This window comes from Populus euphratica, unplaced genomic scaffold (assembly GCF_000495115.2).
Source record: "Populus euphratica unplaced genomic scaffold, PopEup_1.0 scaffold332.1, whole genome shotgun sequence".
Taxonomy (NCBI): domain Eukaryota; kingdom Viridiplantae; phylum Streptophyta; class Magnoliopsida; order Malpighiales; family Salicaceae; genus Populus; species Populus euphratica.
In genome coordinates, this window is record NW_011500218.1 from 231,419 (window position 1) to 250,261 (window position 18,843).

The 18,843-nt window shown below is 34.1% G+C and overlaps 1 pseudogene; it reads right to left on the reverse strand.

Annotated features, from left to right (window-relative positions):
- Nucleotides 1-14,893: 14,893 nt before the first annotated feature.
- LOC105112255 (Werner Syndrome-like exonuclease) lies at nucleotides 14,894-18,826 on the reverse strand (annotated as a pseudogene).
- Nucleotides 18,827-18,843: the final 17 nt, after the last annotated feature.

Sequence of the window (18,843 nt, forward strand, 5' to 3'; positions counted from 1 at the left end):
TCTCTTGCTTTTCAATGAATGCATGTAATGTCTCCTCAAGATTTTGTTCTAGGAGGTGGAGCATAAGGAGGTGCATATCCATAAGAATTTTGAAAATTATGATGTGCTTGAAATGTTAGTTATGAAGTTTGTGTATTATTATTATCACTCTTTCAATTGAAATTTAGGTGGTGATTTCTCTAACTAGGGTTGTATGTTTGCGAGTATGGGTTATGGTTGGGCCTTTGAAAGTTATTTAAAGCATGGGCTTGTTCATAGAGACTTTCTTTAAATGAAGGCAAGGTTGGACAATCATTGGTTGAGTGTTTATTGGTTTGACAAATTTGACACACAATGTTTTCAATAGATTTTAATTAACCACTCTTTTTCAATTATAATACCTCGACTTTTCTAGCTAAAGATGCAAACTTGGCTTAGAGGTCATGATTTTCCTTAAGGTTGTACATACCTCTATTAGATGTATGAGGTTGAGTTTTATTCGGTGCCTCATAAGTACATGTGGTGTCCTAATTTTGAGCATTTTCAACTAACAAGTCTAAGTACTTCATTGCTTCATCAACATCTTTATCTTTAAAAGTTTCATTGCACATCAATTCAACCATTTGTCTATCTTTAAGTGTTAAGCCTTCATAAAAATGTAAAACCAATCTCCATGTTTCAAAACCATGATGAGGGCAAGTATTAAGCAAGTTTCAATACCTATCACAACATTGGTAAAATGTTTCTCCTGGTTTTTGAGTGAAAGTGGTGATTTATCTTTTGAAAGAGTTTTTTTCTGTAAGATTGGAAAAACTTCTTTAAAAACTGTTATTGCATTTCATCCCAAGCATGAATGGATCCTGGTCTCAAATTTTGTAGCCATGTTTTAGCTTTATCTTTTAATGAAAAAGGAAAAAGCTTTAATCTGATAGTGTTCATGCTATAGTTCCCAATTTTGGCCTATAAAAGGAGGCATTTGCCATGCATTTAGGCATCTTGGTTTTCAGATCAAGATCATGCTCTTGCTTTCTCTCTTTGTATTTTTTATAATGTTTATGCTTTGCTTTCATTAATATCAAGTTTATGCCTTTCATTTCCTTTCCTTTACTTAGTTAACTTTTATCTTATTTATGTTCTTATTTTGTTTATCTATTTTTCTTTCTTTCATTATGTTTAGCTAAGTTTATTATGTCAAGGTGAAAAGGTTACACTAATGGTGTAAGAATAAGTATAGTATAAACTTAATATGGACTTTAATGTTTGATACTAACATGTTTTATATTTGTTATCTTGTTCACTCTTTAATACTTTGCTTGTTAAATGACTAATCTTGATTTATGTTGTATAACACTTGGTACAACAAATGCTTGGCACTTTCATAGCCCATACTGTATGGTATAACCGACACCTGAGCTATGAAAGGAACTTGATTTGTTGTTAACATAAGTTATAATCATGAATGCTTGACGAGATTTACAAGTATTAGCATTAATCAAATAAGATGACTAATGTAATCATGTTAACAATCTATAATCAGATTGGAACCTCCTTTATGTGTGGTTTCCAATTGACTAATAAGAGTTTATACTATACTTGTTTGACATAACATTAGTGCATCCTCTAACCTTGACATTTGTTATTATCATTGTTTAATCCTTACATTAATATCACATCTCAAAGTTTTCATCATCTTCTTCTTCTTCTCCTTCTTTTTCTTTATTATAATTATTATTATTATTATTACTATTGTTGTTACTACTACTACTACTACTACTATTATTATTATTATCATTATTATTGTTGTTATTGTTGTTGTTGTCGTCGTTATTGTTATTATTATTGTATCATTGTTATTTATAATTTGTATAATTAACCTCCCTATGGTTCGACCCCGGTCTTGCCGGGTTATTTATTACTTCGGCACTCCTACACTTGGGAGAAGACATTAATCTTTTAGTCGTGTCAATTTTTTGGCGTCGTTGCCGGGGAGGTAAGTTTTGTATAAATTATAATATTTATTTTATTTTTTCTTTTCACTTTTCTTGTATATAACTTTATTTCTTTTCTCTTGTTTCTTCTTCTTTTGTTTTCTTCATTCTTTTATTCTATTCCTACACGTGCATGAGAGTGTGGTCACGTACATCAAGTGGTAGACTTTGTAGGGTATCCTCATCATTTTCAAAAAATATGGCCGAAGAAGATAATCAATCACTTCATAATAAGAATAATGAGAATAACCGTGCTAGAACACTTAGAGACCACATAAATCCCATAAGAACAAGTGCACCATCATGCATAGTTTTTCCTCCCGATGCATCTCATTTTAATTTTAAGTCAGGCATTATTCAACTTTTACCTTCTTTTCATGGCTTAGATTTGAAAAATCCATACTTGCATTTAAGGGAATTTGAGGAGGTCTGCAACACATATAATAATTTAAATTGTAGTATGAACACCATCAGATTAAAGCTTTTTCCTTTTTCATTAAAAGATAAAGCTAAAACATGGCTACAAAATTTGAGACCAGGATCCATTCGTGCTTGGGATGAAATGCAACAACAGTTTTTAAAGAAGTTTTTCCCATCTCACAGAACAAACTCTTTCAAAAGATAAATCACCACTTTCACTCAAAAACCAGGAGAAACATTTTACCAATGTTGGGATAGGTATCGAGACTTGCTTAGTACTTCCCCTCATCATAGTTTTGAAACATGGAGATTGGTTTCATATTTTTATGAAGGGTTAACACCTAGAGATAGGCAAATGGTTGAATTGATGTGCAATGGAACTTTTGAAGATAAAGACCCTGATGAAGCAATGGAGTACATAGACTTGTTAGCGGAAAATGCTCAAAATTAGGACACCGCGGGTACTTATGAGGCACTGAGTAAAACTCAGCCTCATACATCTAGTGGAGGTATGTACAACCTTAGGGAAGATCATGACCTTCAAGCCAAGTTTGCATCTTTAGCTAGAAAAGTCGAGGCACTAGAATTGAAAAAGAGTGGTCAATTAAAATCTATTGAAAACATTGTGTGTCAAATCTATGAAACAAATGAACACTCAACCAACGATTGTCTAACCTTGCCTTCTTTTAAGGAATGTCTTCATGAACAAGCCCATGCTTTAAATAGTTTCCAAAGGGCCAACCATAACCCATACTCCCAAACATACAACCCTGGTTGGAGAAATCACCCAATTTTCAGTTGGAAGAGTGATAATAACAATGTACAAACTTCACAACTACCATTTCAAGCACACCACAATTTCCAAAATTCTCATGGATATGCACCTCCTTATGCTCCACCTCCTAGAAGAATTCTTGAGGAAACATTGCATGCATTCATTGAAAAGCAAGAGACAATCAATACTCAACTTGCTCAAAACATGACAGATTTTAAAGATACTCTTGCAAAATTGACATGTGCTCTTAGTTTCCAAGAGAAAGGTAAGTTTCCATCTCAACCACAACAAAATCCCAAGGGGTAATACAATGCAAATGCAAGTAGTTCCGGAAGCCAACACATGGATCAAGTCAAATCAGTCACTACTCTGCGCAGTGGTAAGGTTATTGAAAAACCCTCTCTTGAACCTTATGAGAAAGATGATGAGTCAATCTCTGAGGGTAAGGAAGGGGTTGAATCTGAAAATTGCAAAGAAAAGACTGATTCTCTGCCAGCACTTCCATTTCCTCAAGCCATGACCAAACAAAGGAAAGTCAATCACAACTCTGAAATTTTTGAAACTTTCAAATAGGTAAGAATTAATATACCTTTGTTCGATGCTATTAAACAGATTCCTTCCTACGCTAAATTTTTGAAAGATCTATGCACTGTGAAGAGGAAATTGAATGTGAAAAAGAAAGCCTTTCTAGCCGAACAAGTAAGTGCTATTCTTCAAAACAATAATGCTTTAAAATATAAAGACCCTGGTTGTCCTACAATTTCTTGCTTTATTGGAGAGCATAAAATTGAAAGAGCCTTACTTGATCTTGGAGCTAGTGTGAATTTACTTCCATATTCAGTTTTTTAGAGTCTCAATCTAGGTGAGTTAAAACCAACTTCTATATCTCTTTTACTTGCCGATAGATCTGTAAAAGTGCCTAGAGGAATAATTGAAGATGTGTTAGTACAAGTCGATAAATTCATTTATCCTGTGGATTTTATTGTCTTGGACACAGAACCTGTTGAAGCATGTAATTCATTTCCTGTTATTTTAGGACGTCCGTTTCTTGCAACTTCTAACGCATTGATTAATTGTAGGAATGGACTGATGAAGCTATCATTTGGAAACATGACACTGGAGATGAATATTTTCAACATTTGCAAGCAACCTGAAGATGATAATGATTTACAAGAAGTAGATCATATTGATGAATTAGTTTATGATAAACTTGAATCTACTTTAAGTAAAAATGAATTGGATGAAACTAAAGATTTGCAAATGGTTTATTCTGAGGAAGAAATCACGGATGAAACAAGCACCGAAAATGTTGATGCGAATCCTTTGTCAACAGTGACAACAGATTTGACATCTGACATCATACCAATGAATGATTACTTTCCTAACGAATCCTTACTTTCTCTTAGTCCAATGCCTTGGTATAATAAAAATATCAATTTTCTTTCTTTAGGAGATTTGCCAGCTGATTGGAGTACCCAAGACAAAGAAAAGTTTTTTAACGAAGTGAAGAATTTTTATTGTGATGACCCTACCTTATTCAAATATTGTCTTGATCAAATATTTCAAAGATTCATTCCCGACAATGAGGTAAGTAGTGTCATTAAACTTTGTCATTCTAAAGCATGTGGAAGTTGTTTCTCGTCAAAAAAGACAACTACAAAAATCTTTCAAAATGGATTTTATTGGCCCACCATGTTCAAGGAAACGCATGCATTCTGCAAAACTTGTGAAAATTGTCAAAAAATTGACATTGGTCAAAAAGTTTTGTTTTATGATTCTTAACTCTATGCATTCCCTAAAGAGCTAAGATTAAGATGGACCAATCCTTATGGGGCCTGTGATATTGAGAATTCAATGAATGACAATGATTTTAAGGAAAATGGACATCGTTTGAAAGCTTACTTTGATAATTTTCCTAGTGAAAATGAATCAGCTGGTTTGAATGATCTTATAGATAAAGGTTGATTATTTTGTTTTTCTCACATTTTCTTTTTTGTGTTTCTTTTTGAGTGATTTTTGCTAGTTTCTCTCACCCCGGTCAAATGGCGGACAACGGTACTCCGTGACTTAAGTCGGTTCTTTTAGTTTCCCACAATAACTGATATTTGTGTATATATTTGTGCAATTCTTTGAATCTCTCTTCCAATTCTCATTTGAAAATGGACACTAATCTTGAAAAATTGAAAAAGTATTTTCCCGCTCTGCCTCAGAATGCGATTACAAAAATTTACCGTGCTAGATGTGCAAGATTGAGATTGTTAATAAATCATGGAATTCCTGAAGATATTCGCTGGTTGATTGAAGCAAAGGTCTGATTATCAGGTGAGTCCTCTAATTTCTTTATTTCACACATGCCTGGAATAGGTAAAAGCACTTTTGCAAAGAAGCGTCGTGCAAAACGACTAGAAGTCTGCCATCGATGTGCTAGATGGACTTGTAATACACAATGTCGTTCTTTAGGAATGGTATCTATAAACCGTGAAGATAAAATACAATTCATTAAGGATGGCCTGAGTAAGGAGTCTTTAGATAATCTTCTATTGACTCTTGAGACGCATCCTAGTGGAGATGCGCATCGTGCAATTCATGATTTATAGCCACTATTTCATAAAGAACATGATCGACTTAGTCTTGGGAATCTGACTAAAAAAGACCCTGTTTGCCAGTTTTTAAGAAAACTGGATGGGAAGCATATCCCCGACCCATAGAGGGCGTTTAAGCCATTCTTGGACGTAAAACCAAGGGAAGATGTGAGCCACAATCACAACTACCTGTACATACACATGCTTTTTTTCAAAAGTAAATAAATAAATAAATAAAAAGAGAGAGAGAGAGAGAGAGTGTGAGACTCCAGCTGGCCTACATATAGGTGTTATGATTGCCTTTCTACTTTCTCATCTATAAAACCCTCTTTTCCTTCCTTTCATTTCTACTCAACCCATACATTCAACAAATACAGAAGTGTGTAAAAATGGCAAGTTCCTCAAGTCATCAAATAAGAAATATTTGTGTTTTCGGTGGATCTAGTCCTGAGAAAGAAAAGGAGTTTTTAGAATCAGCAAATCATCTTGGTCAGGTGCTAGCTGAGAGAAAGATTCATTTAGTGTATGGGGGAGGCAGTCTTGGGTTAATGGGAGGTGTGTCAATAGCTGTATTTTTAGGAGGTAGTCAAGTTTTAGGAGTCGTCCCTGAAGCTGTGGCACAAGGGGACATCATTGGAAAAACAATTGGAGAGGAACTTCAGGTCTCCACAATGTCGGCTCAAATGAATGCAATGTTTAACCATGCTGATGCCTTCATTGCTTTACCAGGTGGTCTAGGTACATTGGAAGAGATCTTTTATATTTTCTCTTGGGCTCAATTGCACATTCACCATAAACTCATAGGTTTGTTAAATGTTAATGGTTATTATGATAAGTTGTTGTCTTTTCTTGATCATGTTGTGGAACAAGAATTTTTAACATCTTCTGCACGACAAATCATAATCTCTGCTGCTACTGCTGAACAATTGATTGACCAACTACAATCTTTCATTCCTATGATTGATCCTTCCATGAGTCGCATAAATTGGTCATCTAAGGAAAGCCGTAAAAAGCTTAGATTGGATTTGAGCCTTCATTTGTGAATTTTTGTGTCTTTTGGTTTTATTATTGTGTTTTGTTATTTCTTATTTTTGTTTTAGTGTGTTTCAGGTTTGTCGGTGTTCGTTATTTCAGGTGATATCTTCTATACTCTATCTTTCTACCTTAGAACATTGAGGACAATGTCTCGTTTTGGTTGGGGGGAGAGGGTAGTAGTTGATAAAAAAAAGGGTAGTAGTTGATAAAAAAAAAATTGTTTTTCATTTCATAAAGCATGTGCATAATTGTTGTTACTAGGATGGCAGAGTAAAGGAGTTCTTTTGTTAAAGTGACTCTTGAGATGCATCTTAGTAATCATTCTTAACAAGGTCTATTATAATACTTCCTGAAATATTCAGGTTTACAAACTCTCGTATTGTTACCACTTAATTCTGCTCATATACTTATTTAACATGTATTCTTAAACCTTAATTTACACACACACACTTTAACATATGATTGTGGGTTGCATATTGGATTATTATATTATTTATGTTCTTTTGTTAAAGGTAACAACTAAGGGAAAGGGATTGTATATAATTAAAAAAGAAAAAAAGAAAAAAAAAATGATGATAATAAAAATATAGATAAGTTTGGTTTCGTAGCCTCCCTAACCTAAGCAATTAAGCTCGAAGGGGTGTTTTAACACCTAATACCCTAAAGCCAACTGACTTGGGAGCTATTGGTCCAACGCTTGTTATATGGGTTGAGGAGAAAAGCTTAAGGGAATCAAACATTGCACTATCTACATATCAGTATCTGCGACCCGAGTTACTAAGCTCGTAGGGGTGTCTTAACACCTAATGCCCTAAGACCAACTGGTCTGGGAGTCATTAGCTGAAAGCTCGTTACATGGGTTAAAGATGCATGATGTTTTTAAAGTATATGTATATAGAGTTAAAAAAAAAAAGAGACAAAAAAAAAAGACAAACATAGTAATCCCAACCCAAGGAAGTTAACCTTAAACATTAGAACAAAAATTTTGTTTTCTTCCAAGAAAAGCACCATAATTATGTGTTGATACATTGAGCACAAAAGAAAGGTTTATTAATATCTTATTAAGAGGTATTGAGCAGATATATAAATTTAATGAGAGTTTGTTCATCTGGATAGATTAATGGAAGTTAAATGATGAATACCTTGCTTTGTGGAATTTGCAAATTGTTTTTCTATTTTACGCTTTGATTACTAGGGACTAGTAATAAGCTGGTTGGGGGGTGTGATTAGTACTTAAAAGTGCATTTTTATCATGGTTTTATATCATCATTTTGCACTTGAAATATCAATAACTCCTTAACTAAAATATGTTTTATAATAATGTATCTAATAATATAAGATACCTATAATTTGTGGTAAATGCCTATTTTTAATACAGGCCTATCACATAAATGAAAGGATTGATTGATGACTTGAAGAACTTAAATTGCAAGGATAAAGAGATGGCCAAACTTAAAAAAGAGATGTCGGTGCAATCCAAACCGGAACACTGTTCGGTAATTGAGTCATATCTAGAGTTATATATCTCAAATTTAGGTCCAATTTATATGGATGGAAAGGTAAGACATATGCCTACAACTTTCATATGGAGCCCAAGATCTAAAAAGGCCATTATCAAGTCCAAATTGTAGCAACAACAAAGAAGCCCGAATCTGTCTTCCAGCCCGAGCACTGTTCGGTATTTTGGCCATATCTGGAGTTCTAGAAGTCCAAATGAGCTGAATGTTTTACACAAGAATGCACTGTTCGGTATTTTGAACATATCTAGAGTTCTAGAAGTCCAAATGAGCTGAAGTTTTTACACAAGAAAGCTGAGACAATTGCCTACAACTTTCATGTTTACAACTGGCTCCAATTTTGACGTTATCAATGACGTTTTGGGTAGACAAGAGAAGATAAGGATTGTCACCAAGTCAAAAGTTGGCCACCCACTTATCAATTAGTCATCAAATCAATAGTTCCCAATTTTGGCCTATAAAAGGAGGCATTTGCCATGCATTTAGGCTTTTTGGTTTCCAGATCAAGATCATGCTCTTCCTTTCTCTCTTTGTATTTTTTGTAATGTTTATGCTTTGCTTTCATTAATATTAAGTTTATGTCTTTCATTTCCTTTCCTTTACTTACTTAACTTTTATGTTCTTATTTTGTTTATCTATTTTGCTTTCTTTCATTATGTCTAGCTAAGTTAGTTATGTCAAGGTGAAAAGGTTACACTAATGGTGTAAGAATAAGTATAATGTAAACTTAATATGGACTTTAATTTTTGATACTAACATGTTTTATATTTGTTATCTTGTTCACTCTTTAATACTTTGCTTGTTAAATGACTAATCTTGATTTATGTTGTATAACACTTGGTACAACAATTGGTTATCCGTAGTGAAAACTAAACTCAGATGGTAATGATGAATTAATTGTGGGAGATGATGTCTTTCAACTTGGTGATTTAGTTAATCCATATTGAGTTGCACTATTTAATGCCTTAAAAGAAAATTAAAATTTTTATGTTGCCAATAATATTTTTGTTGATATTGATGTTAAGGAGTTGAATAATGTTTTGAGGTCCAACGAACACACACAAGTCAATTAGGATGATTATAACAACAAAATCAAGATAAAAAATTACGATAAAGATACGAACAAGTTAATTGACAAAGAAAAAGACAATTTTGATTAATTTGCACAACATTAATTTGTAATGCCATAAAATATAAAGTAATATTTATGGATGAGATTCACTTCAACGTAATGACAATAATGTTAATTTATTATTGAATGACAAATAATTTGTTTTATTATTATTGTGATGTGAACTTGTGTTGTTGTATTATGCATGCAATTATGAATTTAAATATTTGCTGGATAGATAGATAGGGAATACAAATCAAATCATATATTCCACTAGCAATGAGAGTTGTTCCCTTTTATTCATGATGTCAATTACACACAGATGTATCGAAAGAATGTTTTTGTTAGTATATTCCATAGCGATGGGAAATGTTCATGGTGTTAATCACACATCAGTTTATCAACAGACTATTTCCTTCGAGATATTCTAATAGCAACAGGAATTGTTCACTTTTTTCCCTAGCATTGTTCATGATTTCAATTACACACAAATGTATCGAAGGAATGTTTCCGTCAGTATATTCCATTGCGATGGGAAATGTTCCCCTTCCTACTAACACTGTTCATGGTGTCAATTACACATTGATTTATCGACAGATTATTTCCTTCAAGATATTCTAATAGCAACGGGAATTGTTCCCTTTCTCCCTAGCACTGTTCATGGTGTCAACTACACATAAGTCTATCAACATAATGTTTTTGTTGATTTATTCTAATGGTGATGGGAATTATTCCCTTTCTCCTTGACATTGTTCATGGTGTCAATTACACACATGTTTACTAATGGAATGTTTCTATCAGTATATTCTAGTGGTGACGAGAATTGTTCCCCTTTTTCGTGGCACTGTTCAATGATGATTAATGCTTTTTTAGAAGAAACTGAATAAAATCAACTGGTTTATGAAATATATGTTGTGTATTCGCAGGTTTCAAATATTTGGATAACCTCCCGTATAGGAGAGGTGCAACCCAATTTTTTTCAATAGAAATCAATTGGTTTTTTTTGTTAATTTTTATAAATGCCTAGGGGAAAGTCTATTACACATCGTGGGGACATGATCGTTGCTAGCTCTTCTAGTAATGATGCTGACAACCAAGATTCATTCAGTGTCAACCAATAACAAACACCTGAAGCATATGCATCAATGCATGGCTTGGGGTTGTCGAGTGCAATACCGTAATGTCGAGGGGGTCTTGTCACAATAGGATCCATTTACCCACAAGTACGAGGTTCAGTGGAAGGATGATCTTTCAATATAAGTTTGAATTACTTTCACCACAACATGCTTAATAATTTTCTTAAACATAATTTTATTTAATGAATGTAATTTTAGATTTATAAACATTGAGGTTGTCAAAGCAATAAGATTGACCTTTAAATTATTAATGGAAATTCTATTATTTCAATGGAGTGAGATTTCTAGACATCCTAAATGGAAACCGTAAGTCAATGCATGGTTTTCAAGATCTAAGGTTAGTGTTAACTTAAATATTTTTTTATTATGTTAATTCTGTTAGTTTATTGAAATTATTGAAATTTACCTTTTATAAATTTTAACTATAAGGAAAAATTTGAATGGGAGAGAGCAAATAATAATGTTGCGATGAAGGTTTGGAGAATCATGTTGCAACTTGGTAAGATTGAAATCAGGATAATTTTTTTATTCCAAATACCAAAATTTTATTTTTCATTTACTAACAAATAATTTATTGGTAACATATAGATCGCGTGATTTTTTGCACGGTGTCTAAAAAACAAAAAATATATATATAAAAAAAAAGCTTCCAGCTTGGAATGACATGGTAGTTTGGAAGGATTTTAGATCGCCATATATCTCAGTAATTGTATGAAAGGAGTACATTCAACACATGAAGTCCGTGCTATTAACATAATGGTCACAATCTGATGTGGAGAAACGCAATCGACCTATTCACGATTTCATTACCACACACACTGGTAACTTCATTCTATTCGTTTCACATGCGAAGTGGATGATAACAAATTTTATTTCTTTCATTTTTATTTTTATTTTTATAAATATATTTAACTGACAATATTTTTATCTTACAGACTACAATTCTTGGATGTGAGTCAAGCTCGGTGGAGTTGTTTATTGAAATGTATGTGTAGAGTGATGACCGTAAAAAAAATACAACGGTTCATGGATAGCCGAATTCAACACTTTTTGGTATGTTATTTTTCAACTATTAATTTTATTAAGTTATAATTTTCTTCAATTTGGTGAATTTATTTTTTCTTTTCAGGATACATATAACAATCACTTGAATGAGAGATACGGGACAATCCTTTAACTTGTTCGGATCTCAATTTGGATTTTTGGTTAGTGGCAAGATCATCTAGTGGGTCCGATAAAAACTTGCAGATGACCCATAGTGTTTCGACGTTGGATGCTCGCAGTCGATCTCAGGCACTCAAACTAAATGTTCGCAATCGGTCTTGAGAACTTATAGACAAGGATACTAATAGACCATGTCCATCAATATATTTCAGAGAGTTAGAAAAGAATTACTGCAAATATCGCTGCTACTATTAACTCTTCGACGGAATTATAGATAGTATTTTGTCAGTGATATGTTATATTTACCGATGAATATACTGATAGAAAAATAAAAACACCAATGAAATTTCATGCGGTGTTTTTGGTGTTTTTGTCGATTATATAACAAACTTCCTGAGGGAAATACCGATAGAATGAAGTGGATCATTTTTTTTAGTGCTTTATCCATCTCTAAATCCATCAATTAATTTATTATTGAAGAACTCACCAATAAATCAAAAATTACCGATGAGAGTTTTTCCGATAGACTAGTTCCATCTGTGAGCCTATCAGTGAAATACTTATCAACAGGTTGTGAATTTAAATATTGACATAAATTTTCATGGATAAAACTATTAAATCTGGTAATGCCTTATGTTTTTTTTTTTAAATCAACGTGAGTGTCCAGACCAGTTTATGCACACCTCGACTAACCCACAGATCCTGAAGTGAATGACCATGTAAGCTTCCAGTGACTCTAAGGTTTGTAAGACTCTAACTAGTGATATTTAGGGAATAAACTCAGGGTCTGACTAGTTAAACTATACTCCTTAAAATTATATCTTATAATTTTACTTGTATACATGTTGATGCTCAATGTTGTTATATTCATGTCACCATGTACGTTTGATATGCTTGGAGTGTTGCAAAAGCAAGAAATTGTGAAAAAAAAAAAAAGAAGAAGAGGAGGAGAAAGGTTTACCACATGGCCAAAATGGTATTTGATAAATGGGTTTGCCCACTGCTTATGATGGATTGGACTATTCTTGATGAGTCCTAACCTGTAAAACAAATTTCTTTGGGTGTTCCGATTATTAAATTAGTTTAGTGGAGTTCAACGGTGTAGAAAACTTCTGTTTATCGGATTCCTTTTACTGCTCCTCACTTACCTGCCAAGACAAAGGGTATAGCTTTTCATCATAGTGTAGCTCTCCTTTGTAATTGTAACTGTCGGTTTAGCTTTCTATACAAGCAATTCATCAAAAAACAATGTTCTGATTGCTCGCGGTATCGATCAATAAACAGAGGCATTATCAAAAAAACTCGAAGGAGAGCCACAGCAAATCCAAGTGGGCATAGCCATCTATTTTCTGGCCTTGTGGTGTTTACTTGCACGTAGCCTTCGCATCTTTTTCACAGAACTGTTTGTTTTTGGCTGTGTGCATGCGCCTTGGCTTTGCCATATTGTAAATAAATCAATCCTCACTCTTGTTTTAACTATTATTATGATTGAGGGAAATTGTGTATGATTGATGCATCATATGATGGGACAGAAAATTTTATTTTCTTTCTAGTGTCATACCAGTTTCCTGCCTTCAATAGGAATGGCATCACCTGTTGTCTCTCACATGGTGGCCCAGAGCCTGAAAGAGAGTGAGAGTTGCATGAACTTGCAATGAGCTCATTATCCCATCTTCATATCAAATGGCAAAGGTAGTCATGATCTTGAGAATTGAGAGGCATGGGGTTTCCTGAATGATGCCATTGTCCCATTGGACCTCTAATTTTTTTCCCTTTTTTTTTAGTTTCTCACTGGAAGAGAAAATTTAGCTGCGACCCAAATCACAACTCGTTTTATATGAATTTTAATATTTTTAAAAAGAATTAATTACTTTTTATATTTTTAAATTATTTCAATATACTAATATCAAAAATATTTTTTTTAACAAAAATATATATTATTTCAATCTATTTCTAAAAATAAAAAACTTTGAAAAAAAAATTAAATGAAAGTGCTAGCTACCATTATTCTACCCCACAAACATTACTTGTACTCAAAGCTAGGATTTCCTGGCGGACCTGACCTCTCGCCTTGGCTTCACAAAAGTGGCAACTAACAACCACATTCTGAATTTAATATCGACCATGTGAACATTCAAAATGCAAGATTAATATGCTGATGAAGAGAATTTATTGTGGAACCGCTAAGAATCAAAATCACAGACCCAGTTTGTGGATTTAATTTATTTATTTTTAATTAGATAACTCTGTTCAGAGGGAACAAGAAGTTCCCAATTGGGTCCTCAGAGTATTCAGAAATTCGCAATTGAGTACACAAATCCAAATTGGGAACTCGATCAAAAATCTTTATATAAAGAGAAAGAACTCAATTTTAGTTGACGTGCAAGGAGGCCTGAGTGGCCATGTAAAAAAAAAATTATGGTAGATGAAAGAGGACAAATTCATCTGAATTACTGCTGAATTGGTTACACATGAAAAACAATGATAATTTAAAAGAAGAAAATTGACAACTACACTTGAGAGAAGGAACCAATCATCTTCAATGCCCGAATCGAAAGTTTACACATGATTAAAAAACCTATGAAAAGAGATAATTGACAACAGAACCTTACCACGAGGGACAAACAAATCCTCTTTTTACTCCATGCCGGAACCTCGTTTTTAAGACTTTTTGCCTGGCCATAAATTTGTGTACAGTACAGCAGCAAATCTTTACGGCTGCAACGCAAAGGTCACTGGATCAACCGATGAATTTGATGGTTTCATGACACTTTCATTTTTTCCATAGGGAACAAGTGAGTGATGGGCATAAAGGGTTTCCAACACCTTGTGTCTCTTTTAGCACCATGTGCCAGGCATGTGAGATGTTGGACTTCCCACTGATTTCAACAGGGAAATTAGGGGGTCCATGGTCCCTGATAAAGACACATGATAGTATTCAAGATTTTGCTTTTGAAAATACATTTTGAACGTACCGTGTGATTTGGTGATCTCGGTGGAGAATATAACCCCTTGTGTCCCATGCATGTCACTTCTTTATCTTCGAACAGCGTGTTAGGTATTTTAAAAGTATTTTTTTAAAAAAATTAATTTTTTTAATGAATATATTTATGATATTTTTATATCATTTTGATATAGTGAAGTTTTTCCGCATCAAGGCCCAACTAGGTACGGATGGTGGTCCTATCCAGTTGAAGAAATGAACGAGAGATTCAAGAAGAGAAGAATGCAGCCTTGTCAAGAATTCAGCTTATGAACTGAGACTGATAAGAAAAGGTGATTGGGAGTAAACTCCTTTTAAGGTAATAATTCTTCATGATAAACAAATGATGGTGCAAAAAAAATTAGCATGATGTGATCATTTGTACAGTTGTGTGCATACAGTTATGTTGATTCAACTTTCTCGCTTGTATGGTCAGCGGGGCATCCTTTGCGTATGGGAGGCTCTTTAACACCTGCTTAGCAAGAAGAAAATTGATGTCAGTAACCTCACCAACAGCAGTGGTAAACGTCATAGTAGGGAAATAATATGATGTATGTGAAAGAAGATTCATGGATATTTACTTGGTATAGTTTCCAAGAAACCATAGCATCAATGGCAGCATATTGTAGGTTGTTCTTTTGATAAAACATCTGCCTCCCAGTTTCCAAGTCTGATTCTGTTGGGCTTTCGAAGCTGCTGTGAAGTTTCGGTAACTTAATTAGAATTTCTGAACGAAAAGCATAGCCAAAATAACTTGGAGAAAATTAAGTTCCATTTCAATCCACTAGAGAAACTACATGCCAAGAGAGGGAAAACAGAAGACCAGAGGAGGTTGAAACAAAAATGAGAAAACAAGAGGAATGGTAGAGCAAGGATAACTCCATTGCTTTTGTATATCGAAGTAGAAATATATTGATCAAAGAAGAAGGCGCACGTAACATTTAGAGATCTAGAGATTCTTTGAAACAACAATGAAGAAGAGAACTCCAAACTAAGGAATACTCTATTCTCTCTGAATACCAGTCACTGAAACACTTCTGAAAGCCTGAAAGCATCATACCACAAGGATGCAAGAAACACCATGCCATCCACTAACAACTTCTCAATGAGAGAATTGAAACTTGAAAGTTGTAGCATTCTCCTCCATCCAAACACACAAATGGGCACACAATCAGCAAAGAACAATAAAATTCTGGTAATTTTTCCTCCAAATCCACCATAGCATATTGGCAGCAAATCCCACAACCTACCAGGAACCACCTAAGACTCACATCTGCTAGCTTAAGTCCTCTTTGTGCAATGCTTCAGCATATCCAAGATTTCCATTTTCACAAACCTACTCCACGAATACCATCCAACTTGTCAATGGAGAAACAATTGGCTCCCGGCCTCCACAGTGTTTGGTAACTCACAGATCTGATGTTAGGAGACAGAGCCTGATGATGACAACTCCATTGTTCATTACTCACCTTCCTAATGATGCAGATATGACATGTGCTCGATGTCCAAACTAATATAAGCACATAATTCTAAAACTATTGGCATCGAATTGCACTATAGTAGAACTTAAGAGCAGGACCAAAATCTCACAGAAGTGAATTCCCTTTTCTGGCCTTTTAAGAATTTGAGGAACAATCACTGTTGAATTCAAAAATTTAACCAGACTGGATAGGATCCAGCCACTGCAAATTGCCTTAACCTATTAGCATAAATATGCATTCTAGACAGGGCACAAAATCCTGTAGTTGAACCTTCAGTGATGCCTTGCATGGAGTCTGCATAAGAAATACAATCAAAGCTTTCCCTTTCTATTTCATTTTTTCTTCATTATGGCAAAGGCAACAAAAAGTTCTCCTAGAAATGCATAGGATATGTATATTCTGACCAGTCAAGGCAAGTTTGGATTTATTTCAAAAATAGGCTAGTCCAACGTTACCATAGAACAATGTGGGCACCAATTTATACTCCCACTATTTTTTTTTATACTGTTGACGGTCCAGTGACTTGATAAAATTGCAAAACAAACATAAACAATCAGGAATAAGCTTTCGAAAATGCAACTCAGAGAACCAAATAGATGTCCTCTACTCAGAAGGCATCTCAGCAAGATGTGATAGATACCTCTTTGCAAACAAGAATCTTTGCTAGAGTGAAGACCCCAAGTTTTAGGTTCTCCACCAAGCCTTTTGATTTGCATGATAGGAAAGGTCCTCTTATCTGAGACATTATAATCTCTAAGAACCTTAGCACAGTCACCACTTATGCCAACACCAACCTGCACACATGCCACACATTCAGAATAGAAAATTAAATCTGTAATAAAAAAGAGAGAGAGAAATCAAATGTACATAAAGGAAATACAGAAACTAGTGCAAGAGATCTCACTAACTTTTACAAGTGTAGAATCCTCTAGAAGAAACTGCAGACTTGTGATTCCAGAATGAAAAATATGCATCACATGACAAAGACTGGTGTTCCCACATATCTGCATAACTGCAGCTTTTCCAGGCAACACACCTGCAGAGATCGAGGTTAGTGTTAGCGATAAGTCAGGGTCATTTGTATTAGAAACATAATTGAAAATTCTGCTAGAACTTTAGACAGTGCGCAAAGCACTGCAACAAAATGCCATGGAACCCTGCCTTCTCCTCCAGGAGCACTGGGAAGGCAAGGAAGAAAAAACTAACATTTTAAGTAACGTACTCTGGTTTTAAGGAAATGGGTACATAACCTAAGGTTGAAGTGAATGAGAAACTGTCAACTGCATTTATTTGATGACATGCTGCAGGATAACAGTTGCCTGGTTGGTTATAAATTTCATGGTTCTAATGCACAGTGAAGGTGTCTATACCAAGCTACAATCCATGAATGAAACTTGAGCATCATCAAAGAACAAGATTGTAGTACACGAGTAAGAGATAAATTTCCTCCATGCCATAGATGAAGTGGCAAATGGATTAGTAAACCTAAGCACTCTACAACTAGAGAATGCATAGGAGAAGAAAACGTGGCATACAATAATCAATAAGCCTAATCAGTTTGTAAATCAAGTTCACATTCCAAAAGTTTTCCTCTGACTCGAAGAAAGCTTTAGGCTAAAACATTAAACAACAAGCATAAGCTCCATATATTTGATGAATTATAATTGCATAAGCATCATTACTATTGAGAGAGAATAAGATCAAAGACAAGGATTTTTGAAAGAAAAGGAACAAAAAACATGCATAGGAAGGTTCTATTTACCTTATAATTCTAATAATAAAAGTGAAATAACTTCCATAGAATAAGAGAAGGTCCAATTTATCTTATAATTCCCTCCATCCAAAACATTGACGAAAACAACTGACAAACAAACCTTTTGTAAATGTGGTTTTCCACTCAATATCAAAGCCAACAATAACTTGACCCATTTAACCCTTTTTAACTTTAAGAATCTGTAAAAGCTCCCTTGCAGCCTTTTCTACCTCCATAGAAGTTCTGCTATACAAAATTTGACCCCTGAACTTCAATGCAGGATATCTCATCTTCACACTGCCTGCTACACAAAGTACAATAAATACATTAAAATTCCACAAATAATCCACTTGAATCCGAATTAAACTAAAACAAAATGTATGTGTTAAAGCTATGTAACTTAATTAAAAGTTCAAAGCTTTGTACAAAATTAAGGAGCTCGGTGACAATTCATAAGCAATGCACATAGAAAAATGAATAGGGAACCTGCAAGCGCGATTTTTTTGGGGTTAACAGTGATGATATGTAAGCAGAAATTTAGTAAAAATTATATGAACATAAACGACATTGAAATTGTTCCAATCACACAATTATCGACTGCCAAAAATGAAATAACGCAGCATTTCTAAATTCTAAATTTCATTTCTTTCTTCTTAGATCTTAACTACCAAACGAACCTTACAACAATGAGCTGCAAAAGTACTAACAAAACGAACCCAAATTCTCAACTGATTCCAAAAAAAGCATATTGCTGTTAACATTTGAAAGGATAAATCAAAACCCATAATTTTCTAAATAGATATACAAATGGTTTAGAAAGATATAAAATTCAAGTACGAATAAAATTTAAAAAAAAACAAGAATTAAAGTTCTTTTACCTTGAAAGGGGGGGGGGGGGGGGGGGGAAGGGAGAATTGAA